The 23,327-nt window shown below is 39.6% G+C and overlaps 1 protein-coding gene and 1 pseudogene across 1 annotated transcript in view; both read left to right on the top strand.

Moving 5' to 3' along the window:
- LOC102419199 (leukocyte surface antigen CD47-like) overlaps positions 1–23,327 on the top strand; it is a 127,728-nt gene that overhangs the window by 64,177 nt on the left and 40,224 nt on the right. The window lies entirely within an intron of this gene.
- LOC102438407 lies at positions 9,020–9,412 on the top strand (annotated as a pseudogene).

The raw sequence follows: 23,327 nt of genomic DNA, 5'->3' as shown, positions 1-23,327 counted from the left end.
TAACAAAATCTTCAGAGGTATGTGCTATCACTTCCATCATATAGATGAGGAAGCTGAGGTGCTGAGGTTAAATAATTTGCCTGAGGTTATTTCTCCAGAAGAGGCTAAGGCTTGAACTAATGCCTGACTCCAAAATATGTGTTCTGATGTATACACCCAGAGAAGGTTTAGGGCCACTAGGCTGGGGGAACATGTGCAAAGGCATGGACATGATAGTATATAGGCATACTCATGGGATTTCAAGAAGGTCATTATAATTAGACCTTAGTTTGGAAATGAAGAAGGACAGGAAATGTAGCTGAATAGGACTTTGAAGGACCTAGTTTGTATTCCATGTTAATACACTTACAATTTAGCTTGAAAAGATGGAGGGGGGGGGGGGTTGTTAAAGTATAGTGACCAAAAGAGTGCACATTTGCATTTAGAACATTTTTTTCTGGAACTGTGGAAAATAAACTGGGGCTGGGATGGGGAAATGTTAAGGCTGGAGTCAGAGAGCTAATTCAAATGCAGTGGTTCAAGGGAGAAATGAGGAATGTCCTAACTCATACAACTGGCATTGCATTTAGGAACTATTAAATAGACTGAGTCCACCAAAAATATGATTCTTAGGCCCACTCTGGTTGACTGGTAAATAATAGAAAATACTTTAAGGAGGTGAGGATTTGTGGGGAGGGTAGGAAGAGGGAATATTGATTTTTAGACATGTCAAATTTGATGTAACAGTACTAGGTCTAAGTAGAAATGCTCAGCACACAGTTGGCTTTCCCAGGTCTGAAGTAGAAAGGTGGAACCTGATTAATTAAAAGTGTGTAGGTAGTTAGAACCATGAATATGGGTAAATACTGGGAAGGGGGAGGCAGTGATGACTATGAAGCCTTTAGGAACACTAATATTTATTGTCAATCACAGAATAGGTTTCAATAAGGAAAGGAAGCTGGGATGGGTGAACCAACAGTAGAAGGAAATTCAGAATCCAGAGATATAGCATAGAGACCAAGGGACAGGCATAAGGAAGGAGCTGTCCACTGGCTCAAGAACTGTAGAGAAGTTGAGATAGAAAGTGAACCATACAGATGTGATTTTTCACAAGGGATTGTTGGTGGCTTTGGCAAAAGCTGTTGTAGTGAAGCTGAAGGGCAGAGATGGCAGCCAGGTGGCAGAGACTTAAGAAATGAAACAAAGTGAAGAAATGCTTCTAGGTTATTATTTTGTGTTGCTAGGGACAAGAGAGACAAAGATGAGGGATTTCCTCAAGTTGGTAAATATTTGACATGTTGTAAATGTTTAAAAACAAAGAAAAGCAAAACCTATGTAAATGGAATAGGGGTATGTGGGAGGCTGATAATCAACTAGGAAAGTCCTTGAGGAGATTGATGGGAGGGGAGGCAAAAATAGAAACTACCTCTTAGGTAAAGGGATTCATTTCTGAAGAGGAGAAATGGGGGTGAGGGGAGAGAAGTGTGGATTGTTGGGGCTGAAGGTCAATTTTAAGGTGAGGATTATTAGAAGCTTCTGGCTTCTCATCTGGCATCACTGATGGACTCAATCTGAATTAAGAAATAAGACGAGAGGGCTGCTTTGGAGAGTATGCAGTAAGCTCCTGCAGAAGGAGAGAGATTTAAGAGCTGATCCAGAGGAGAGAAATTTTACATGGAACATGTGTTAAAAGACTGAAGACCACCCAAGTGGGCGGGGACTATGACACTTTTCTGTTGTTCCCCAGGTAGCAACACACATTTTCTTAGAAACCTGTAAGGCTGATTCCTGTCCCCTCCTGCCCTTCCAGAGCACTTTGCTCATATAGGAAGGAAGACAGTTATGTAATCCTGTGTTATGAAAAGTGCATATCAAGCCCTCAAATAAGAATTGGAAGCTTTGAAAAGATAATTCATACCCGGCCCCCCATCATTGCATCCACACATCTTATCACAATGTTTCAGATCAAGTAATTCTCAATAAATGTTTGGTGCATTTTAAAAAATTCTGAGCTATATATTGAGCCTTTTCTGTAACCACATGTTGGCTGTCTTCAGGACTATGGAAGGATATGGTTAGGTTGCCTATTGGTATTCACAGAGATTGTAGAATCCAATATTTTTGGCATTTAATATAAAATAATTTTCCATTTTATTTTTAATTCATTTCTAATGCTGGCATCACTGATGGTTGTATTAATACCTTTCTATCTAATTTAGACTGCTCTAGGCATATCTTCTTTTTTCAGAATTTTCTTACTCATGTTAGTTGTGTTCCTTTATTTGTTCTTTATCAAACCTTTTCTTCACTTTGCTGTTCAATCAAAAGGCAGTAGGCAAAAGAGAGAAATCCAAAATTAGATAACTTTAAGCACATTAGTGTTTAAATAAGTTTTCATAGAAGATGAAGTTGTGGTCAATAGTTGGTAGATTGACACTTCTGGACTACCTTTATTTATTTATTTTTTCATTATTGATTAAGGTATTACATATGTGTCCTTATCCCCCTAATGCTCCCCCACACCCTCTACTCATGTCCTCACCCCCCTGGTGTCTGTGTCCACTGGTTAGGTTTATATGCATGTATACAAGTACGTTGGTTGATCTCTCCTCCTTACCCCCACCCTCTCCTACCTTCCCTCTGAGGTTTGACAGTCTGATCGATGCTTCTCTGTCTCTGGATCTGTTTTTGTTCATCAGTTTATGTTGTTCATTATATTCCATAAATGCGTGAGATCACGTGATATTTATTTTTCTCTGACTGGCTTATTTTGCTTAGCATAATGCTCTCCAGTTTCATCCATGCTGTGGCAAATAGTAAGAATCCCTTCTTTTTTACAGCAGTGCAGTATTCCATTATGTAGATGCACCACAGTTTTTTAGTTCACTAATCTGCTGATGAGTACTTAGGCTGTTTCCAAATCTTAGCTATGGTGAATTGTGCTGCTATGAACATAGGGGTGCATACACCTTTTCTGATTGGTGTTTCTGGTTTCTTGGGATATAGTCCTAGAAGTGGGATCACTGGGTCAAATGGGAGTTCCATTTTAGTTATTTGAGGAAACTACATACTGTTCTGCACAGTGGCTGCACCAGTCTGCATTCCCATCAGCAGTGCACTAGGGTTTCTTTTTCTCTGCATCCTCTCCAGCACTTGTCGTTTGTTGATTTATTGATGATAGCCATTCTGACAGGTGTGAGATGGTACCTCATTGTCGTTTTGATTTTCATGTCTCAGATTAGTGACTTTGAGCATTTTCTCATATGTCTCTTGGCCTTCCTTATGTCCTCTTTCAAAAAGTATCTATTTAGGCCTGTTGCCCATTTTTTGATTGGGTTGTTTATCTTCCTTTTGTTAAGTTGCTTAATTATAGTGCAAGGGTTATCCAAGTTATAGATATTCCAAGTGAATTTTATTTAAATTTTATTAACAGCACTAATTCAATTTAAATGGCTTCATCTTTAAGATTTTTGTATATTACAACAAATAATGCAGTGCAATCAATACTTCCTGTATTCTCTAGAAAATCCATTCTCTAAGTTATGAAATTGTTGAATAAGCAGGCTAGCAACATGGTAAGGCCATCTTGGCTTTTAAAAAACATTGGGAGAAAGACACACATATAGGCAATCAGTACTACTGAAATGAATTAGTGAATATATGCAATTGGTCAACATGCTTAGTGAAATAAAACTTAGTTGTTCAAGCCTCTCTTCCACCATCTGGAAATCCATTGCATAACAAAGTTTATTTCTCTCTCTATGGACAGGAGTAATTTGCATTACTGTCCCTGTTCTACAACTTACAAAACATAGTGAAAGGCGCAGGCCCCGCCCCTACAAAATCAGATATTCCCAAGGGATCTGTCAGACAACACCCAGATCCCCACTGAAAGGACACTATCTAATCCTTTTGTCCATTTCAAAATTGTGCACCATATTTTCTGACACTTTCCTTCTTTTCTAATTCCAACATCACAACCAGTTTCTTCTCTCCTTGTTGTACACTATAGCCGCTCCCTCAATGCTTCATTGTCAGGGGAAATAACTCGGAACCCCAAGATTTTGAAAAACACAATTGGAAACCCAGGTTTTGCCTGGGGATCCTAATACAGGGATGGCTAGAAGAGTAGAGAACTGGGCAGAAGTGAGCTTGTGAACCACAAGCTTGGTTCAGACTGCAAATTCCCAGAAACATAACAATATGCACCTCCCAGTCAGACAAGGTTTAGATCATTGCGTAAAAATGCTGTTTTGCCCTGTGTTTAGAGTATTACCTGCATATGTACTGCACAGCATTGGTGAGAGGGCACTTGTCCATGTATTTGCTCCTTTGATACTCGGCACAATTTTGTGAAGCTGTCCGGTGTTCATTTCTGATCCTTTACTTGCAGAGCGTAAACCAAGGCATAGAAAAGTTGCCTAAATTGCTTAAGGTCAAATACTGACAAGGGACAGGTACCATTTAAACCCAGGATTTCTGAACCTTGTTCAGTTCATATTTCACTATGCATCCTAGCATTCAATTCAATGGGCATTTATCTAATACTATGTTCCTAGAATAATAAGTTGCTATGGCCTTAAGTTTTATTCCCAATTTGTGTAAAGGGAAGAAATTGTAAGGATGAACTATTAAAGTTGATATTTATATTTGTAAGTGTGCTGTTTTCTCAGGGAAAAATCCAACTAACAGCTTAAATAGAAGAGTTAATACATGACTGAAAAATATGAAGAGAACTACAATTTTTCCACAATCTTGCATATTTTAGGCGAAAGATGAGTGATTGCAGTTACCTTCCCAATCCCTATTTTGTAAGACAACTAGTAGTTATCCTATTGAGAAGTGTTTAACATAATATACCTATTATGTTATACCTAATAGATATTAGTAGCAATATCTATTCTTGATTTCAACTGTTTCTTAGCTGTATTTTGATTAGTTTATGGTTTTTAGGAGGAAGGAATACCTGTAATATATATTTGAAAATTGTTGTTCTATACTTTCAATGAAATGTGGGAGTGAGAAAATGCCCTTCAATTATATATAACTCTTTATAGTATTTGCATACCAAATGTCCATTGCTGTCTGTATTTTGCAATTGGATAAAGCAAGAGAATATTTTTTCTCCTTAGAGTTCTAAGACTTTCCATCTTAGAGGAAAGATATGATGCGATTCATCCGATTTCCTTTTTATATTAAAGTACAGTATAGCTCACCACATTGCTTGGAAATGCAACATAAATATAGAGATAAACTTCATATGGGTTTAATAAGTTCTGGTGGAGGCAGTACATAGAATTTGAGACTTAATGTAATATTTGGTATGATTTTCTATTCAAAAATTTTCCATGGTAAGAACAATATTTTCTACATACATCAGTGAGCAACAATGATTACTTCAAAGCTTCTGAAGCCAAATACTATACCTGCATGTTCCAACACAGGTTGCAGAATTTATTCCCAATACTCTTGGTCATGTACACTGTGTATTTCTGAGAATGAATAAGGAATAGTTACAATGGTGTCTACAATCTGTGCAGGTTAATATTAAAATAACTTGTTTCACTTTTTCACCTGGCCTGCCTTCTCTCTGTAGCTGCACTATTTACTTAAAGGGACAATTGAAGCATTGCTCTTTTATCCTAAGGATTTATAACATACGTTGGACCTTACTCTATTGAATTCTATAGTGAAATGAAACTATTTTCTTTTTCTTTTCCAGTTAAAACTCAGCTATTATTTAAAACAATCAAATCTGTAGACTACACCAATGACAATAAAACTGTTCTCATCCCATGCTTAGTCACTAATTCGGAGGCAAAGAGCCTGAAAGAAATGTTTGTGAAGTGGAAATTCAGAGATAAATACATTTTCTTCTATGATGGAGAGAAAAATGAAGCCCACCCCAACAGTGAATTTTTGAGTTCATACATCGTACCAGACACACTACTAACAGGCAATGCCTCTTTGATAATGGACAAGAGCCATGCTGTCCCAGGGATTTATACTTGTGAAGTATCAGAATTAACTAGAGAAGGCAAAACCACCATAGAACTAAAATACGTTGGTAAGAATTTTAAAACCTTCCTTTTCATTTGTCCTACAGTAGCCCTAATCCTATTAAAATTGGGCACAATGAGGCCAGGACCTCCTTTGAACCAAAAAGTAGTTTATGTCTAGTAAATGATTATGTAATGTTTAGCAGTTTAAGATCTTGAGTTTTAATTGCTCTTCTACTTCTCATAATAAAACTCCTTTGCTGTGTTATTTGTGTATTGTCAGGTTCTCAACTTTTGTCTAAGAACTGTTCTGCTGGTATAGAGTAGAAAGCTTTTTATTTCACACTTAGAGTTTTCTCCTATGTAGACAGTCCTCCTAGCAGAGCATCCCAGAGGGAGATCTGGGCACGCATCCTAAACTCCCAACAAACTCCTTAGTTCATACTTTATCATGGCACATTTGGGGAATTTACCCAAATTATTTGTTAGTCTTTCCATCAGATCACCATCTGAAAACATCAGGTCTTTTGTTTCTTCTCTTTTTTGCATGTACTTTGGCATGGGCACCTCTGTTCCAATCTCTTTGCTGTCCTTTGCTCTTCAGGTCATATTGCCCTGAGCTGTTCCCCTGTTGTATATACTCATTGTGCCTAAACCCAGCTTAGTCTCATTTTCACATTTATTTTATTTGTTTGTTTTTTAGTTTATTGATTAAAGTATTACATGTAACTTTCTGTGTGATTGTTTTATCTTTGTTACCAAAGTCCCCTGATAAAATATGAACTATGCTAACTGTTGGGGCCATTACAATGCAAAAGTGGTGTTTTGTTGTAGAGAATGTAGAGGATTCTACCAGAGGTCTCAGACATTTGGCTGTGCACCCATTTTTATTTTTTGAAATCATTATAGAATCACATGAAGTTTCAAAGATTGAATAGAGAGATGCTGTGTACTCTTATCCAGCTTCCCCCAGTGGTAGCATTTTATGTAACAGAAGTTAAATGTCAAAACCACCCAGTTCACAATGGTACAAAGTGTATATATTTCTTTTTATCACATGTGTACATTTCTGTAATGACCACTGCAATCAGAATATAGAACTAACCCATTAATACAAATATCTGCCTCATGCAAGCCCTTTATAGTTACGTGCTCCCTTACTATCCCTTACCTGATAGCACGATTTGTCCTCCAGATCAATACTTTGATCATTTCCAAAATGTTTTATAAAAGTATGTAATAATTTGAGACTGGCTTTTTTTTTTTACTAAGAAAAATGCCCTTGAGACCTATTCATGCAATAGCTTCATGTGGCAATTTTTCTTTCTCTATCTCTCTCTCATCTTCCATGCTATGGGTATATCACACCTTGTTGAACCTCCACTTACTATAGCACATCTTGGTTGTTTTCAGTTGTTTTGGGCTATTTCTCATGACATTTCTATAAACAATCATGAACAGTTTTTTATGTGGACATAGTCTTCATTTCTCTCGATAAATATATAGAAGTACAACTACTGGGTCATATGTATTTATAGGCTTAGTTTTTGAAGAAACTGCCAAACTGTATTCAGAGTGGTTGTTCCATTGTACATTCCCATCAGCAACATATGAGTTATATAGTTCCCCCACATTCTTGCCAGCATCTGGTGTTGTCACAATCTTTCCTGATCCCCCTAACTGCCTATCTGCACTCCCCTCCTGGCCAGATCCCCCTAACTGCCTATCTGGTCTCCCTTCCTCTCCCAGCCCTTCAGACCCCCAATGCAGGCATGCTGAGAGCACTCTGCTGCGGCCCCTCCCCCATCCTGATTGGTAGTTATGTGACAGCATCCTGGCCAATTTGCATATTCCTCTATTAATATAGATGCTGACATGAAGGCATTGAAAGATCCTTATATTAGTTTTCTAGTGCTGTATAACAAATAACCACAATGTAGCAGCTTAAAACAGCTCCCATTTATTAGCTCACAGATTTGTAGGTCACAGTTCTGGTCACGGTGTGGCTGGGGTCTAAAAGAAAGGCATTGTCCAGGCTGTATTCTCATATGGGTCGTGTTCAAAGCTCACATGATTGTGGCAGAATTTAGTTCCTCGTGGTTGCAGGACTGAGGTCCCTGTTTCTATGCTGGATGTCTGCTGAGGGCTTTTCTCAGATCCTAGAGGTTTCTCATTCCTTGTCATACAGCCTCTTCCACACTTCAAGCCAGCAAAAGAACACCATGTTCTCATTGAACCCCTGTGACATGTTGGATTTCTTATGCCAAGAAGAGCACAGATCCTTTCCAGGGCTCACTTGACTTGACTAAGTCAGCCCTCTCCAAGGACAATCTCTTTTGGAGGACCTTAATCACACCAAGCAAAATCCCTTTGGTCATGTGACACAACAATCCTGGGGATGAAATCCATCCTATTCACAGTCCCTCCTTATCTCCAAGGGAAAGAAACTATAAAAGGCTGATTGCAGGGATTCTGGGTTTGATGAAATAACTGAGGCTATAGCCAATTCAGTACCTCAAAAAAGCCATCACAATCCTAAAACGTCAAGTTAAAATTTGGCTTGAATTTTAGTGTAACTTTTATTGTGATCTTCGTTTGTGGAAACTGATGTTCTCTGTGTCTGTGAAGGTTTACGATGCACAGGCGTACCTCAGATATGCTGCAGGTTCAGTTCTAGACCACAACAATAAAATGAGTAATGCGATAGAGCAAGCTGCAATCTTTTTGCTGATGGAGGGTTTGTCCTTCAATTAGTAAAAAGGCAACATCAATGAAGCACAATAAGCAAAGCACAATAAAATGAGGTATGCCTGTATGTATTTGAAGAAGCCCACTAAGTTGATTGGAGTGATTTATTCACTTTTTTTGGTTATCCCATTTTATACACAGTGATAAGAGAAATGAAGTGTTGGGTTTCTTATAATACTTCAGCTTGGCAACAAAATTTAAACAATCTCTTAATAACGTTTCCTTGCCTTTTCACTGAAGAATTGTATCTTGGTGGCGCTGGAAGCGGGACCCTGGGTGCGCGATAGGATTCTGTAGACAATGGGAAGCAAAGGAGCGTTCACCCTGCTCGGGGTCTTGATCATCCTTTCTGTCCTCTATGATTCAGGTCATAGCCTGCAGTGCTACACCTGTGTCGACCCAGTTGGTTCATGCACTGTCATCAACAACTGCACAGTTGATTCTGATGCATGTCTCTACGTCAAAGCCGAAAAACGAACACACTACCAGTGTTGGATGTTTGAAAACTGCAACTACAACTACCTCTCAAAACTCTTAGGAGAGAAGACTATACAGTATGAATGCTGCCAGAAGGACCTGTGTAACAGAAAGAGAAACAATGGGATGAGCATAACAGGGACCATCGCTCTGCTGGTGACTCCACTGCTCACAGCATTCTGGAGACTTCTTATCTAAATCAATACCAGGAGAGATTCTCCTAACTCCCTGCTCCTGTGTAGTCCTTATTTCCTTTGCCACAAAAGCTTTCTATTTTCTTACTGAATCCTGTTGGGAAAGAACAAAACTAGCTTGGATGAGAGAGAGAGAGAGAGAGAGAGAGAGAGAGAGAGAGAGAGAGAAAACTGGAAAACCAGTCCTACTTGCAGAGAAGGCCCCTCTGAGGGAAGAAGTTTAGGATGAAGCATGTGCCATGTTAGCTAGGTTAGTTTCATTAGTTCCATGCTGCTTCCTCTGCTGGCTGCAGTAATAGCTTGACTAGATTCTCTGGAATTGTCAGTTATTTCCTTGCTTATTCCTTGGATGTAGTTACCAGTATGATCAGTGCTTTGGGGCAGGGGCTGGGGGGCGGGGTGGGGGTTGGAGCAGAGGGGTTCTTTTCTCCAATCTCTCTCACAGGGGATGCTTTCATCCCCTCCTTTTATGGCCTCTGTGTTGCCATGTAGGCATGATGAATGTTCCAGATGTGGGCTGTTGGGGGCAACGAGATTCTAAATGCAGAGTGATTGGAATGAGTGTTATATTCTCAACTCGAAGGTGTCTGGCAGAGTAGGAGGTAAGCTTTCCAGGTGGCAGGGCATAGAGGCACCAGGTCTGCCTTTAGAGAGGTACCAGTGGCTGAATCTGAATTTTCTTCTTTTCCTAAATTTTGTATGGGCTTTGCTGTCTTTCCCTAAAAACAACTTAAACATGTCAATTAATGGTGTGTTAAAACAATTCCCCTCCCCTTTTCATTAGAGTTGTGACATATTTTCGCTTTGTCACTCAGTTCAAGACTAAATATTTGAACATTCTTTCTACAGTGATTTACAGTATCGTGTGCTTATTTTGAGTACTATCAGTGGGAATACCTTTATGTGTATGTGCATTGTAAGAATGCAGTGGGAAGATCCACGGGGATGTTTTATCTGCTGACATCAAGCCTGTTGAATCCTAGCTGACCTGGCATAGATCATGTAATGTTCATTTGTAAAGGCTGTTAGCATCCTCACAAATGTCAAGACTTTGAGAAGCTCTATCGGTTTCCTAAAGAGAGAGACCCCTTTTCAGGAGGGCAAAGTTTTGCCTTTGTGTGTGTGTGTGTGTGTGTGTGTGTGTGTGTGTGTGTGTGTGCTGATGAATAACTCTCAAGATCTGGTAGACTTAATAATATTTATATTCTTATAATCTTATCTGCTTTTCACAGCATGGCCTGACCTGCCCAAGAAAGTGAGATTTCTTGATTAACATTTTTATAAAAAATGAGTCCCTGAATCTGAGGGGCTCCCGTCTGCAGAAACATTGCGGGGACTGGGAGCCGGTGTGCAGCGACCAGAGCTCCAGAGCTTGGCCAGCAGCCTGGGCGGTGGGTCCTGCTTGTGACGGGCAGCAACGCAGGGTTCTGACTGTGACGCTGGTGGCTGCTCCAGATGCTGTCCTGGCTGTGAGGGCGTCAGTGGCTGCCCTTTAGGGAGCGCAATGTGGCTCCTGTTGGTGCTGCTGCTGCTGGACTGGGCGAGCCTAGGTGAGTGGCCCGATCCTGGCTCTGTGGATGGAGTCTCCGCCTCCTCGCCGCCACCCGGGGGTTTGCCTTGTGCCATGCTGGCCCCGCAGCTCCCTGGAGAGGGTGGCTGGTGCAGAAAGCGTGGGCCCTGCACGCCTGGGCGGGAAAGTTGGAGGCCCACTGGTACTCAGGCGCTTCTTTTCCTTCTTCTCTTCCCTTCTCTTTCCCCTTTCCCTTCCCCCTTCCTTTCCCCCTTCCCTTCCCCCTCTCCCTCCTCTCCCTGTTCCCCTGATGGCAGCGGGCTCATCTCCATCCTGCTCTCTCCGCCTCCACATGCACACACCAGGAAGACTCCACACCGCGCACCTCACGCGGAAATTAACTAGAGAAAAAGAGCGTGATTGGAGGCGAGTGGGTGGCAGCGGTTAGGGTCCCCCTCTTTCGCACCCCTCTTCCCTCCTAGGCGCTTAAATGTACTGGGGATGAAGGCGGGACAGTGGGAGAGCCTGGCTTCTTGAGATGGAAGTGCGCATTTTGGCCAGTCTGCAAGATGTTTTGTTGTGTGTTTTTTCCTGTTTGCCCTCACAAGTCAACATAGGAAGTAAAGGAGACATAACTGATATAGTTAATTTTTATTTCCAACACACCATTTATTCAGAAGAATCTTTTGTGTCCCCCCCCCCTTTATTTAGTTTAGTTTATGAAACCCTAGAAGTAGACTTCCTGGAAACTCTCTCAACCTCCCGCCCCACCAACCACTGTAAAACAGTCCAAAGAGCACATTCCAGTCCCCCCTGTATTTGGGGACCAGTTTAGCTGCAATGGATTTCGCTTGAAATAGGAAGACAACTTGCAGTCAAGTGGAATTTGGTGTTTTTCTACACCAAAGGCATTTAGGTCCCAAGCTTTTGGAAACTATTAATTTTCAGAAACGTGTGCTCCATAAAAACTGAGGAAAGCATGTGATTTTTGGTGTGGCTCTATAGGCTATGCCTGTCACATTTCACATGCAAAGACCCTTTGGTTAACTTTTTCTAAGATTCAAATTGAGTTTGAGTAACAGTAACAAGCAGCTGTTATATTTAATTCTAGAATTTAAACTTAATTACATTTAAACTGATTATTAGCCTCCCTGTGCCATTCATAAAGCCTGTGACTTCGGCTATTTTCAAGATGCTCTTCAGACCCTGTTACCACTTTCCCCATTCTCCGAAAATCCTGGGACATTGGAGCTGTTTATAATCACTATGTCTGTTATCTGAAGGGTTGATATTAGATAAAGTAGTGTTTCCTGTCATTATCATTAATGGCTCATTGCTGTTACTATCAAAATAACTAAAATAATACTGCTTTCAGAAACCTGTTTTCTGATCAGTATGCATGCAGAACCAGATTATAAATTTGTGATATAATATCACTAAATTAGATTGTAGGCATCAAAAGCTATTCTGAAGAATAAAAATGATAAATTATGTACTGTTTTCAAGTAGATTAGAAAGAATTGCTAGAATTGTACTATTGGGGATAGGAATTCTGTTAGTAATAGTTAGGATCATGTATAATTAGCACTCATTTACATATAATATTAATGTGATCAAGTCCCAACAGAGTCATAGAATTCAGAATTTATGGTGTTTTAGTGTACTTAGCTAATAACCTACAAAAGAAAAACAGAATAGAGGCCTTATGCACTTGATCTGTGTTAATTGTTGTATAAAAACCAATGGATTTCTGTGTGTGTTTAATATTTAGTTATAAAAGGGCACCTGTGAAGAGATACTAACAGCCTTAGAGCACAAGAAGTTATAAAGCAAGGTATTTGAGAGACTGAGTTTAGACCAGCAGTTCTCAACCTGTGGGTCGCCTAAGACCACCGGAAAACACATATATAGTTAAATATTGTTTTTGTGATTAATCACTATGCTTTAATTATGTTCAATTTGTAACAATGAAAATACATCCTGCATATCAGGTGTTTACATTACGATTCATAACAGTAGCAAAATTACAGTTATGAAGTAGCAACAAAAATATTTTATGGGTTGGGGGTCACCACAACATGAGGAACTGTATTAAAGGGTTGCAGCATTAGGAAGGTTGAGAAACAAATGCTGCGACCCTTTAATACAGTTCCTCATGTTGTGGTGACCCACATTCTCATTGTTACAAATTGAACATAATTAAAGCATAGTGATTAATCACAAAAACAATATGTAATTATATATGTGTTTTCCGATGATCTTAGGTGACCCCTGTGAAAGGGTCATTCGACCCCCAAAGAGGTCGCGACCCACAGGTTGAGAACCACTGCTATAGAAGGAGGAAAATAGTCCATGGTCTTTTACGTTCATTTGTACTCAGACTTTGATTTTCCTTTTGTTCCCAGTTGGGGTTCTTTTCATCGATGCAGAAAAGAGTTTAAGATCAACAGAAAATAAAAGTAAAGCAAAATAGGATTTATTAAAAATACATTCCAAATGAGGTGCCAGTCAGTCAACAGAGTGTGGGAGACAAAATGGAGAGAAAACCAATGGCAGGGCTGCTGTAGCTCAAGGGAAGTCAGAGGAAAGGGGCCTTGGAGACAGGTTCTGGGGGTGAGCCCAGGATGAGCTGCAGCTGCCCATTTCTCCCCTGGATGCAAGTGTCATGGGGTCCTTTAGAGGTTAGGGGCTATGTGCCTGTGGGGAAAGCAAGGGAAGGGAATGGCATGGGATTGCTCCCTGGAGGTGGAGTGCATGCTAGAGAGAGCATGGCCCACAGCTCCTGGGTTCTAAAGAGGGATTGTACGTGTGGAGCCTTTCATTTGCATTCAGGGATGATTGACTGAAACTATCTTTCTTCTGGGCATGCCCTTACCCATAATGTATACAGAAAACCCACAGAGGGTGGGGTCAAAACTAAAATGTAAATATTATTATAATTCGTCCAGAGTTCTAGGAAGGTCACATTGGCATTGAGGTCATGTCCTTTTCCTCTGAGTTTGGGCCCAATACAGGCAGGTCCAAACCTGCCAACTGTCAGTCTGTGCTGCCCTTAGAGAGGAGGTCTGAAGGCAAAGTTGGTCCAACCCTTGTTCAGGGCAGGCCCCGCCCCAGCCACTCATTTAATTTCCTACACAACACTTTCAGATTCATTTACAAATGACTGGTAGTCAAATGCCATTTACTGGTAGCCACTACAGTTTCAGTGGACCTTTGTAGTAAAATAAGTTATCTAGAATGCCCATTCCATCTAATTACAGGCAAACTCTAACCCCCTGTATTGGTTTACAAGATGCAGAATGAATTATTATGCTCCATCCCTCCCCCATGCCCCATATGTCAACTTATACTTTGATTAAAAGCACATCAACATTTTCAGTGGAATTCAAAAACTGGTAAATAAAACCTTACTCAAATAATGAGTAAGTATATGAACTGTCAGTAGTTGAATGATTGTTCAAAGTGAGTTTTTAAAATCAAGGGTACACTTGATTAAAAAACACGTTTATTGTCAAATTATAGTACTAATTTGGCTTGCTTTAAATAAGATTTTTTTCTCCTAAAAATATATTACTTTTAAACACATGATTCTATTAAGGAAGTAATTGCCTATTTAAAAGTCCTTATTTATAGAACTGCTGGGCAGTTTAGAGGCAGTGTGTTAAAGCTAGAGGCCCAGTGCAATAATTTGTGCATTGGTGGGGTCCGGTGCTTCTGACCCTGATTTGGGTGTGGGGAGCCATAGGGCCTGGAGCTGGCCAGAGGGAGGGCTGTTAGCGGGCTGGCCCAGTCCCCTGGTCAAACTCAGGTGGAACTCCTGGTGGAGGGGACAATTTGCATACTACCCTTTTATTATATAGGATGCCTACTATTAGTACGTTTGCTCATGCTGTCATCTCTATTTTGGGAGATGTTTTATCTAAACCACTGAGTTGTTAATGGAGATTTGAAAGGCTAGGTTCTAAAGATGAAAAATAGATGTTTTCCCCAAAATGAATAAATAGTTTGAATCCAAAATTATCACTCATATTATTAAAACTGTTGGTATTCCTTAATGTCTATTTAACTGTGGCTAGTATAGGCATTGCCTTTAATGTTATTTTTGTGACACAATTTTTATAAAGCCATTTACCCAACTTTTAGGTTTTACTGTCATAACTTTTTATACAAAATTTTAAAATTCCATATTTTTATATCTTGTGCCCAATACAGTGCACTCAGGTGTTCATGAGGCTATTTTCACTTGTACTAGTGCAGATATATTTTCTATGATAAAAGAAAAGGAATAATAGTGTTTGGTTAATTTCCTGAACTCATTGTAATACTAAACTGAAAAATACAGAGCACCCAGGAATTTTGATTCTGAGAGACCTACACTGAAACAGTAGAACTTGGATGTCCCCTCTGTGTGGTTATATGGAGGTGAGACAGGAGTTAGAAGTGACACCTTCCATACCCATGGAGCAGTTGTATATGACTCCACATCTGGTCAACCCAGGGACTGAGAATATGTATGCATATTTCAATATGTGTCACACTGATGGGTTAAAAGACAAGGCAGGGAATTGGGCAAGTGCAAAGTCTATCAAAATGTTTTTACCTGTTTCAAGCCAAATATGAGCCCCCCTGCTATGCTCCAAGCACTTTGCATGGCCTTCCTGGACCTAGAGACAAATTTCAGACTCCATGCCTCTTAGTAACGAAGTGCGGCTACTTGCTAGTAGGGATTTTGTTGTTTTTATCCTTCAGTGGTACTGAATATGTTTTAGATGCTTGAGAAGACCTTAATTCTGGATGTTGCTGCCCTTCCCCTGTAATTCTAGCTCAACCACTTCAGTAGTTCTTATAAGGCCACTTTACAATCTAGAGGCAATTACTTTAAATCAGAAATAAACGCGTTGTGGACACCCCCACTTTACCCCAGTATTGATAGATCTCTATTGAGGAGGGATCTGACTAAATCCTCTTTTTTGACCCTAATTCTAACCCAATTGTGTTTGAAGCGCCAGTTTTTTATTCCATGGGTCAAGGTCTATGGCAAAAAGGATTCATTTCTAGCAGGTATCTTTTTGCTTCACTTACCTTTGTGACTGCTGTGACTTCTTACCCCATTTCTGAACAGCCATTCCAAGCAGATAATTAACATCCTACTCTGTTACAAAAAAATAGTATTGATTTATGGTGCAGACTCAGTCAACTTCCCATCTACCATTTCTAAACTTACCAATATCATCTTAGGTAACCTTCATCACTTTCTCCCTTGCCACCCAGTTTCAGAAGTATACCTATTCACCTTTTTAAGGAGAAAATCACCTGTCTACAGCTCTTTAAATGTCCACCACCTTGGAGACCTACGTAATCAATTTAATTCTTCAGTCTTTTATCTTAGTTCTTTCCTTCTCTGTTGGTTCTTTCACCATAGCTTACAGACATGCTTAAGTTTTACCCCAAATTAAAAACAATAAAATAAATAAATAAATAAATAAGCCTATATATATAAAACCCTAATATGCAAATATGCTGAACGGCGGACCAACCGAACAACCAAACAACTGGTTGCGATCACGTGCGCTGACCACCAGGGGGCGTGCACGGAACATGGCGGGCATTGGCAGCAGGCAGCAGAGTGCGGAACATGGTGGGCATTGGCCGTGGTAGGATAGTGGAGCAGATGAGCAGGGGCACCAAACCAAGGTGGGGCACCTGTTGCTGTCATCGGTGCGAGCCTCCGATGGTTACCGAAACGAATTCTTTGCTCTCATGTGCTCTGGTCCTGTTGGGCGCTCACACCTGCTGCTGATGCTGGCCCCGCTCGCACCCGCTGCTGGCGCCAGTCCCGATCACTTAGCACCATCAGCAGGTGTGAGTGGCAGTTGCTGGCCCCGATTGCCCCTGAGGGCTTTTCCACCTCCCCCTGCTCCTGAGGGGTGATTGGTGCAGCAGCCACCACTCGCACCCATTGCTGGCACCAGCCCCAGTCACTCTGCACCATCAGTGGTGCAAGCAGGGCAGGTGTCGTCAATGCATGGGAGCAACGGTGGCAGGAGCGGGGCTGTCAGCAGACAGGGGACCGGGGACCACAGTGGGAAGGGCTGGTCAGGGGCATGGAGGATGGGCTGAAACCCCCATGCCCCCCACAGCTTTGTGGCCCACAGTTCCTTTCAAGGTACGCGAATTCGTGCACTGGGCCCCTAGTAAATGAATGAATGAATGAATGAATGAATGAATAAATAAATAAATAAATAAATAAATAAATAAAGAACCAAAAAATCTTGCCCAGTTCCTGTCTCCACAGTCCTTCCAATATCACCTTCTCTCTCTGTTCTCTTTGACTGTCAAATTTAATAAAAGAATAATTGCCTTTTTTTTTTCTTGCCTCCCATTTACTTTCCAATGCAGTATGATTTCTCATCCCACTAGTCTGTTGACATTTTCCAGATAAAGTACCAAGCAATGTAATTATTAATTTAGGGGCTATTTGAACTTATCTCACTTAACATCTATTGTTTTCATGTCTCCACTTGATGCCTGTAGTGGAGGTCTTTGCTGAGTCACCTACTTCTCACACTACTACTTTTTAAATTTTTTCCTTTTTAACTATTTGCTCCTTAATCATTGGTATTCTCCAACATTCAATTCTCTGATACCTGCTCTGTTGCTTTGAAAAGACCCTCTTGGCAATCTTGTTTATGCTCATGATTTCAATTATCAGCTATATTCTTGGTCTCTGAAGCTTTCACATACTGAGCAAATTCTCAATAAATTGCAGAAAGAGTTGACTAACTTTGGCTCTTCCTGCCAAATTTAAGGAACTCTTCCATCTCACCTGCAACTGACTTAGTTGAAATTTTGCACTGAAATATGTAGCTTCATGATTCCATAGTCAGGTCTATAGAAGTAAGAAGTGGAGGGTCCTCTTAAAATATGGAAGAAGAACAAATCTTCTCTGATACAAATTTTTGTATTCCTTTCTTAGGATTCAGACTTTAACTTTTTTACATTCATAAGGAATGTAATGAGGCATACTTGCTGGACCCTGGGTTTAATCCATAGGCTACCAAATGAAGACATTGTCCTTGCTTTTCTACTTTTTAAGCCTAATGGGTAGACTGGTTAAATCAAGTATTAATTACAAGATTTAGTAATAAGGCTAGTGAAAGAACTTTAGAAGGAGCCATGGAAGCAATGAGAAGATGAATATGGTTGCATAGTGGTAGGGAAGGAGAACAGGATTAAACATCTGAACTGTGATTTAGAAGGAAAAGCCAAAGTTATTCACCTCTATCAGCCATTTATTGAAAATTTGCTAAGTATATAAAAGACATTGAGATAAGAACTTTGTGTTCCTTATCTCATTAAATCTCAACAAAATCTCTAGGAGGTATATGCTATCACTTCCCATCATATAGATGAGGAAGCTGAGGTTCCGTGGTTAAATAATTTGCCTATGGTTATATCTCTAGAAGGGGCTAAGGCTTGAGCCAATGTCTGACTCTAAAATATGTGTTCTGACCTATACACCCAGAAAAGGGTATGGTCCTCTAGGCGGAGGGAACATGTGCAAAGGCATGGACATGAGAGTACATAGGTATATCTATGGGATTTCAAGAAGGCTATTATAATTGTTCCTTAGTTTGGAAATGAGGAAGGACAGTAGGTGGTGCTGAACAGGGCCTTGAAGGACCTAGCTTGTATTCCATGCTAATACACTTACAATTTAGCCTGAAGAGAGTGAGGGGGGTTGTTAAAGTATAGAGAGCAAAATAGTACACATTTGCATTTAGAACATTTTTTTCTGGAACCCTGTAGAATACAATGGGGCTGGGGATGGGGAAATGTCCATGTTGGAGTCAGGGAACTACTTAAATAGCAGTGGTTCACGGGAGAAATGAGGAATGTCTAATTCATTCATAAAACCAGCATTGCATTTAGGAACTATTAAATAGTCTGAGTTCACCTAAAATTCTCTATGGCTAAAAAGAGGGAAGAATCCAGCATGATTCTTAGGCCCAGTCTACTGGTAGATAAAAGAAAATACTTTAGGGAGATGAGGATTAGTGGGAAAAGTAGAAGAGGGAAAATTGACATTTGGACATGTCAACCTTGATGTTACAGTACTAGGTCCAAGTAGAAATGCTCAGCACACAGTTGGCTTTCCCAGGTCTGAAGGAGAAAGGTGGAACCTGATTAAATAAACGTGTGTTGGAAGTTAGAACCATGAATATGGGTAAATACTGGGGAGGGGGAGGTAGTGCTGACTGTGAAGCCTTTAGGAACACTAATATTTATTGTCAATCACAGAATAGGTTCCAATAAGGAAAGGAAGCTGGGATGGGTGAACAAACAGTAGAAGGAAATTCAGAATCTAGAGATATAGTGTAGAGGCCAAGGGATAGGCACAAAGAAGGAGCTCCCCACTGGATATGCTATCCTTTCTTAGGATTTGTATTCCTTTTCTTCAAGAACTGTAGAGAAGCTGAGATAGAAAGTGAACCATACAGATGCGAGTTTTCACAAGGGATTGTTGGTGGCTTTGGAACGAGCTGTTGTAGTGAAGCTGAAGGGCAGAGATGGCAGCCAGGTGGCAGAGACTTAAGAAATGAAACAAAGTGAAGAAATGCTTCTACGTTTTTATTTTGTGTTGCTAGGGTCAAGAGAGACAAAGATGAGGGATTTCCTCAAGTTGGTGAATATTTGAGCATGTTTTTAAGTGTTTAAAAACAAACAAAAGCAAAACCTATGTAAATGGAATAGGGGCATGTAGGAGGTTGATATTCAACTAGGAAAGTCTTTGAGGAGATTGATGGGTGGGGAGGCAAAAATAGAAACTACCTCCCAGGGAAGGGGATTCATTTCTGAAGAGGAGAAATGGGGGTGAGAGGAGAGGGAAGTGTGGATTGTTGGGGCTGCAGGTCAATTTTAAGGTGAGGATTATTAAAAGCTTCTGGCTTCTCATCTGGCATCACTGATGGACTCAATCTGAATTAAGAAATATGAAGAGAGGACTGCTTTGGAGATTATGGAGTAAGTTGCTGCAGAAAGAGGGTGATTTAAGGGCTGTTACAAAAGAGAGAAACTTTACATGGAACATGTGTAAAAAGATTGAAGACCACTCAAGTGGGCGGGGACTATGACACTTTTATGTTGTTCCCCAGGTAGCAACACACATTTTCTTAGAAACCTGTAAGACTGTCTCTTCCTGCTCTTCCAGAGCACTTTGCTCATACAGGAAGGATCACACTTAAGTAATCCTGTGTTATAAAAAGTGCATATCAATCCCCCAAATGAGAATTGGAAGTTTGAAAAGGTAATTCATAGTCCCTGCCCCTCCCCCCGTCATTGTATCCACATATCAGATAATTTTCAATAAATGTTTGCTGCAATTTTTAATAATTCTGTGCCATATATTGAGCCTTCTCTGTGCCATATATTGAGCCATATATTGGCCGTCTTCATGACTGAGGAAGGAGATGGTTAGGTTAGTGATTGGTATTCACAGAGATTTTAGAGTCCAATATTTTTGGCATTTAATGTAAAATAATTTTACATTTTATTTTTAATTTATTTGTAATGCTTGCATCATTGGTGGTTGTATTAATACCTTTCTATCTTATTTAGACTGCTGTAAGAATATCATGGTTTTTCAGAATTTTCTTACTCGTGTTAATTATTTGTGTTGTTTTATTTGTTCTGTTTCAAACATTTTTTCACTTTGCTGTTCCATCAGAAGGCAGTAGACAAAAGAGAGAAAACCCAAATTAGATAATTTTATTACTTATAGTGTTTAAGTGTTTATAGAAGATGAAGTTTTGATTAACAGTTGGTAGAGTGAGACTTTTGGACTACCCTTATTTATTAATTATAATGCAAGGGTTATTCAAGTTATGGCTTATCCAGGTAAATTTTATTTGAATTTTATTAAGAGCGCCAATTCTATTTAAATGGCTTCAGCTTTTATATTTTTGTATTTTACAAAAGAAATAATGCAGTGCAATTAGTACTTCCTCTATTCTGCAGGAAATCATTCTCTAAGCATAATTATGAAATTGTCACATAAGCAAGCTAGCAAGATGGTAAGGCCATCTTGGCTTTTAAAGAACATTGAGAGAAAAGACATACATATATGCAATTAGTGATGCTGAAATAAATTAGTGAATATATGCAATTGGTCAACATCCTTAGGGAAATAAAATGTAATTTTTCAAACCTCTCTTCCACCAGCTGGAAATCCATTGCAGAACAAAGTTTATTTCTCTCTCTATGGACAGGAGTAAGTTGCATTACTGTCCGAGTTCTACAACTTACAAAACACAGTGAAAGGCACAGGCCCCTACAAAATCAGATATTCCCAAAGGATCTGTCAGATATTCCCCAGATCCCCACTGAAAGAACACTAATCCTTTTGTCCATTTCAAAATTGTGCACCATATTTTCTGATATTTCCCTTGTTTTCTAATTCCAACATCACAACCACTTTCTTCTCTCCCTGTTGTGCACTGTAGCCTCCCCCTCAATGCTTCTATCTCAGGGGAAATAATTCAGAACCCCATGATTTTGAAAAACACAATTGGAAGTCTAGGTTTTGCCTGGGGATCATAATACAGGGATGGCTAGAAGTGTAGAGAACTGGGAAGAAGTGAGCTTGTGAACCACAAGCTTGGTTCAGACTGCAAATTCCCAGAAACATAACAATTTGCACCTCCCAGTCAGAGAAGGTTTAGATCATTGTGTAAAAATGCTGTTTTTCCCAATTTTTAGAGTATTACCTGCATATGTACAGCACAGCATTGTTGAGAGGGCACTTGTCCATGTATTTACTCCTTTGATACTCGCCACAATTCTGTGAAGCTGTCCGGTGTTCGTTTCTGATCCTTTACTTGCAAAGAGTAAACCAAGGCATAGAAAAGTTGCCTAAATTGCTTAAGGTCACATACTGGCAAGGGACAGGTAGAATTTGTACTCAGGCTTTCTGAACCTTGTTCAGTTCATATTTCAAATGCATCCTAGCATTCAACTCAATGGGCATTTACCAAATACTATGTTCCTAAAATAATAATGTGTTATGGCCCTGAGTTTTATTCCTAATTAATATAGAAGGAAGGAATTGTAAGGATGAACTATTAAAGTTGATATTTATATTTGTTAGTGCTTTGTTTTTTCAGGGAAAATCCAACAACTACTTATATAAAAGAGTTCATAGATGGCTGAATAATATGGAAGATAACTGCAATTTCTCCATAATCTTGCACATTTTAGGTGAAGGATGAGTGATTGCAATTACCTTCCCAACCCCTGTTTCATAAGACAACTGGTAGTTTATCATATTGAGAAGTGATTAGTAGAATATACCTACTTATTAGCAATATCTGTTCTTGATTTCAACTGTTTCTTAGCTTTATGTTGAGTGGTTTATGGTTTTTAGGAGGAAGGAATACCTGCAATATGCATTTGGAAATTGTTGTTCTGTAGTTTCAATGAAATGTGGGAGTGAGAAAGTGCCTTTCAATTGTATATATCTCTTTTTAATGTTTGCAAACTAAATGTCCATTGCTGTCAGTATGTTGCAATGGGATATAGCCAGAGAATATTTTTTTCTCCTTAGTATTCTAAGACTTCCTATCTTAGAGGAAAGATACAATGTGATTCATCCGATTTCCTTTTTATATTAAAGTACAGGATAGCTCACCACATTGCTTGGAAATGCAACCTAAAGATAGAGATAAACTTCATATGGGTCTAGCAAGTTCTGTTTGGAGGCAGTAAATAGAATTTGAGACTGAATGTAATATTTGGTTTGATTTTCTGTTCAAAAATTTTCCATGGTAAGAACAATATTTTTCTACATACATCAGTGAGCAACAATGATTACTTCAAAGCTTCTGAAGCCAAATACTACACCTGCATGTTCCAAAACAGGTTGCTGAATTTTTTCCCAAGACTCTTGGTAATGTGTACTGTGTATTTCTGAGAATGAATAAAGAATAGTTACAATGGTGTCTACCATCTGTGCAGGTTAATATTAGAATAACGTGTTTCTCTTCTTCACCTGGCCTGCCTTCTCTCTGTAGCTGCACTGCTTACTTAAGGGGACAATTAAAGCATTGCTCTTTTATCTTAAGGATTTGTAACATTCCTAAGATCTTATGCTATAGAATTCAATAATAAAATAAAACTATTTTCTTTTTCTTTTCCAGATAAAACTCAGCTATTATTTACTACAGTTGAATCTGTAGAGTACACCATTTGCAATGAAACTCTTCTCACCATCCCATGCTTAGTCACCAATGTGGGGGCAATGAGCCTTAACGAAATGTTTGTAAAGTGGAGATTGGGAAATAAACAAATTCTCTTCTATGATGGAGATAAAAATGAATCCAATCCCATCAGTGACTTTCCGAGTGCATACATCATACCAAATGC

This window comes from Myotis lucifugus, unplaced genomic scaffold (assembly GCF_000147115.1).
Source record: "Myotis lucifugus unplaced genomic scaffold, Myoluc2.0 scaffold_67, whole genome shotgun sequence".
NCBI classification, from domain to species: Eukaryota; Metazoa; Chordata; class Mammalia; order Chiroptera; family Vespertilionidae; genus Myotis; species Myotis lucifugus.
Note: the sequence above shows the minus strand (reverse complement) of the source record. Positions and strands in the feature narration are given on the sequence as shown.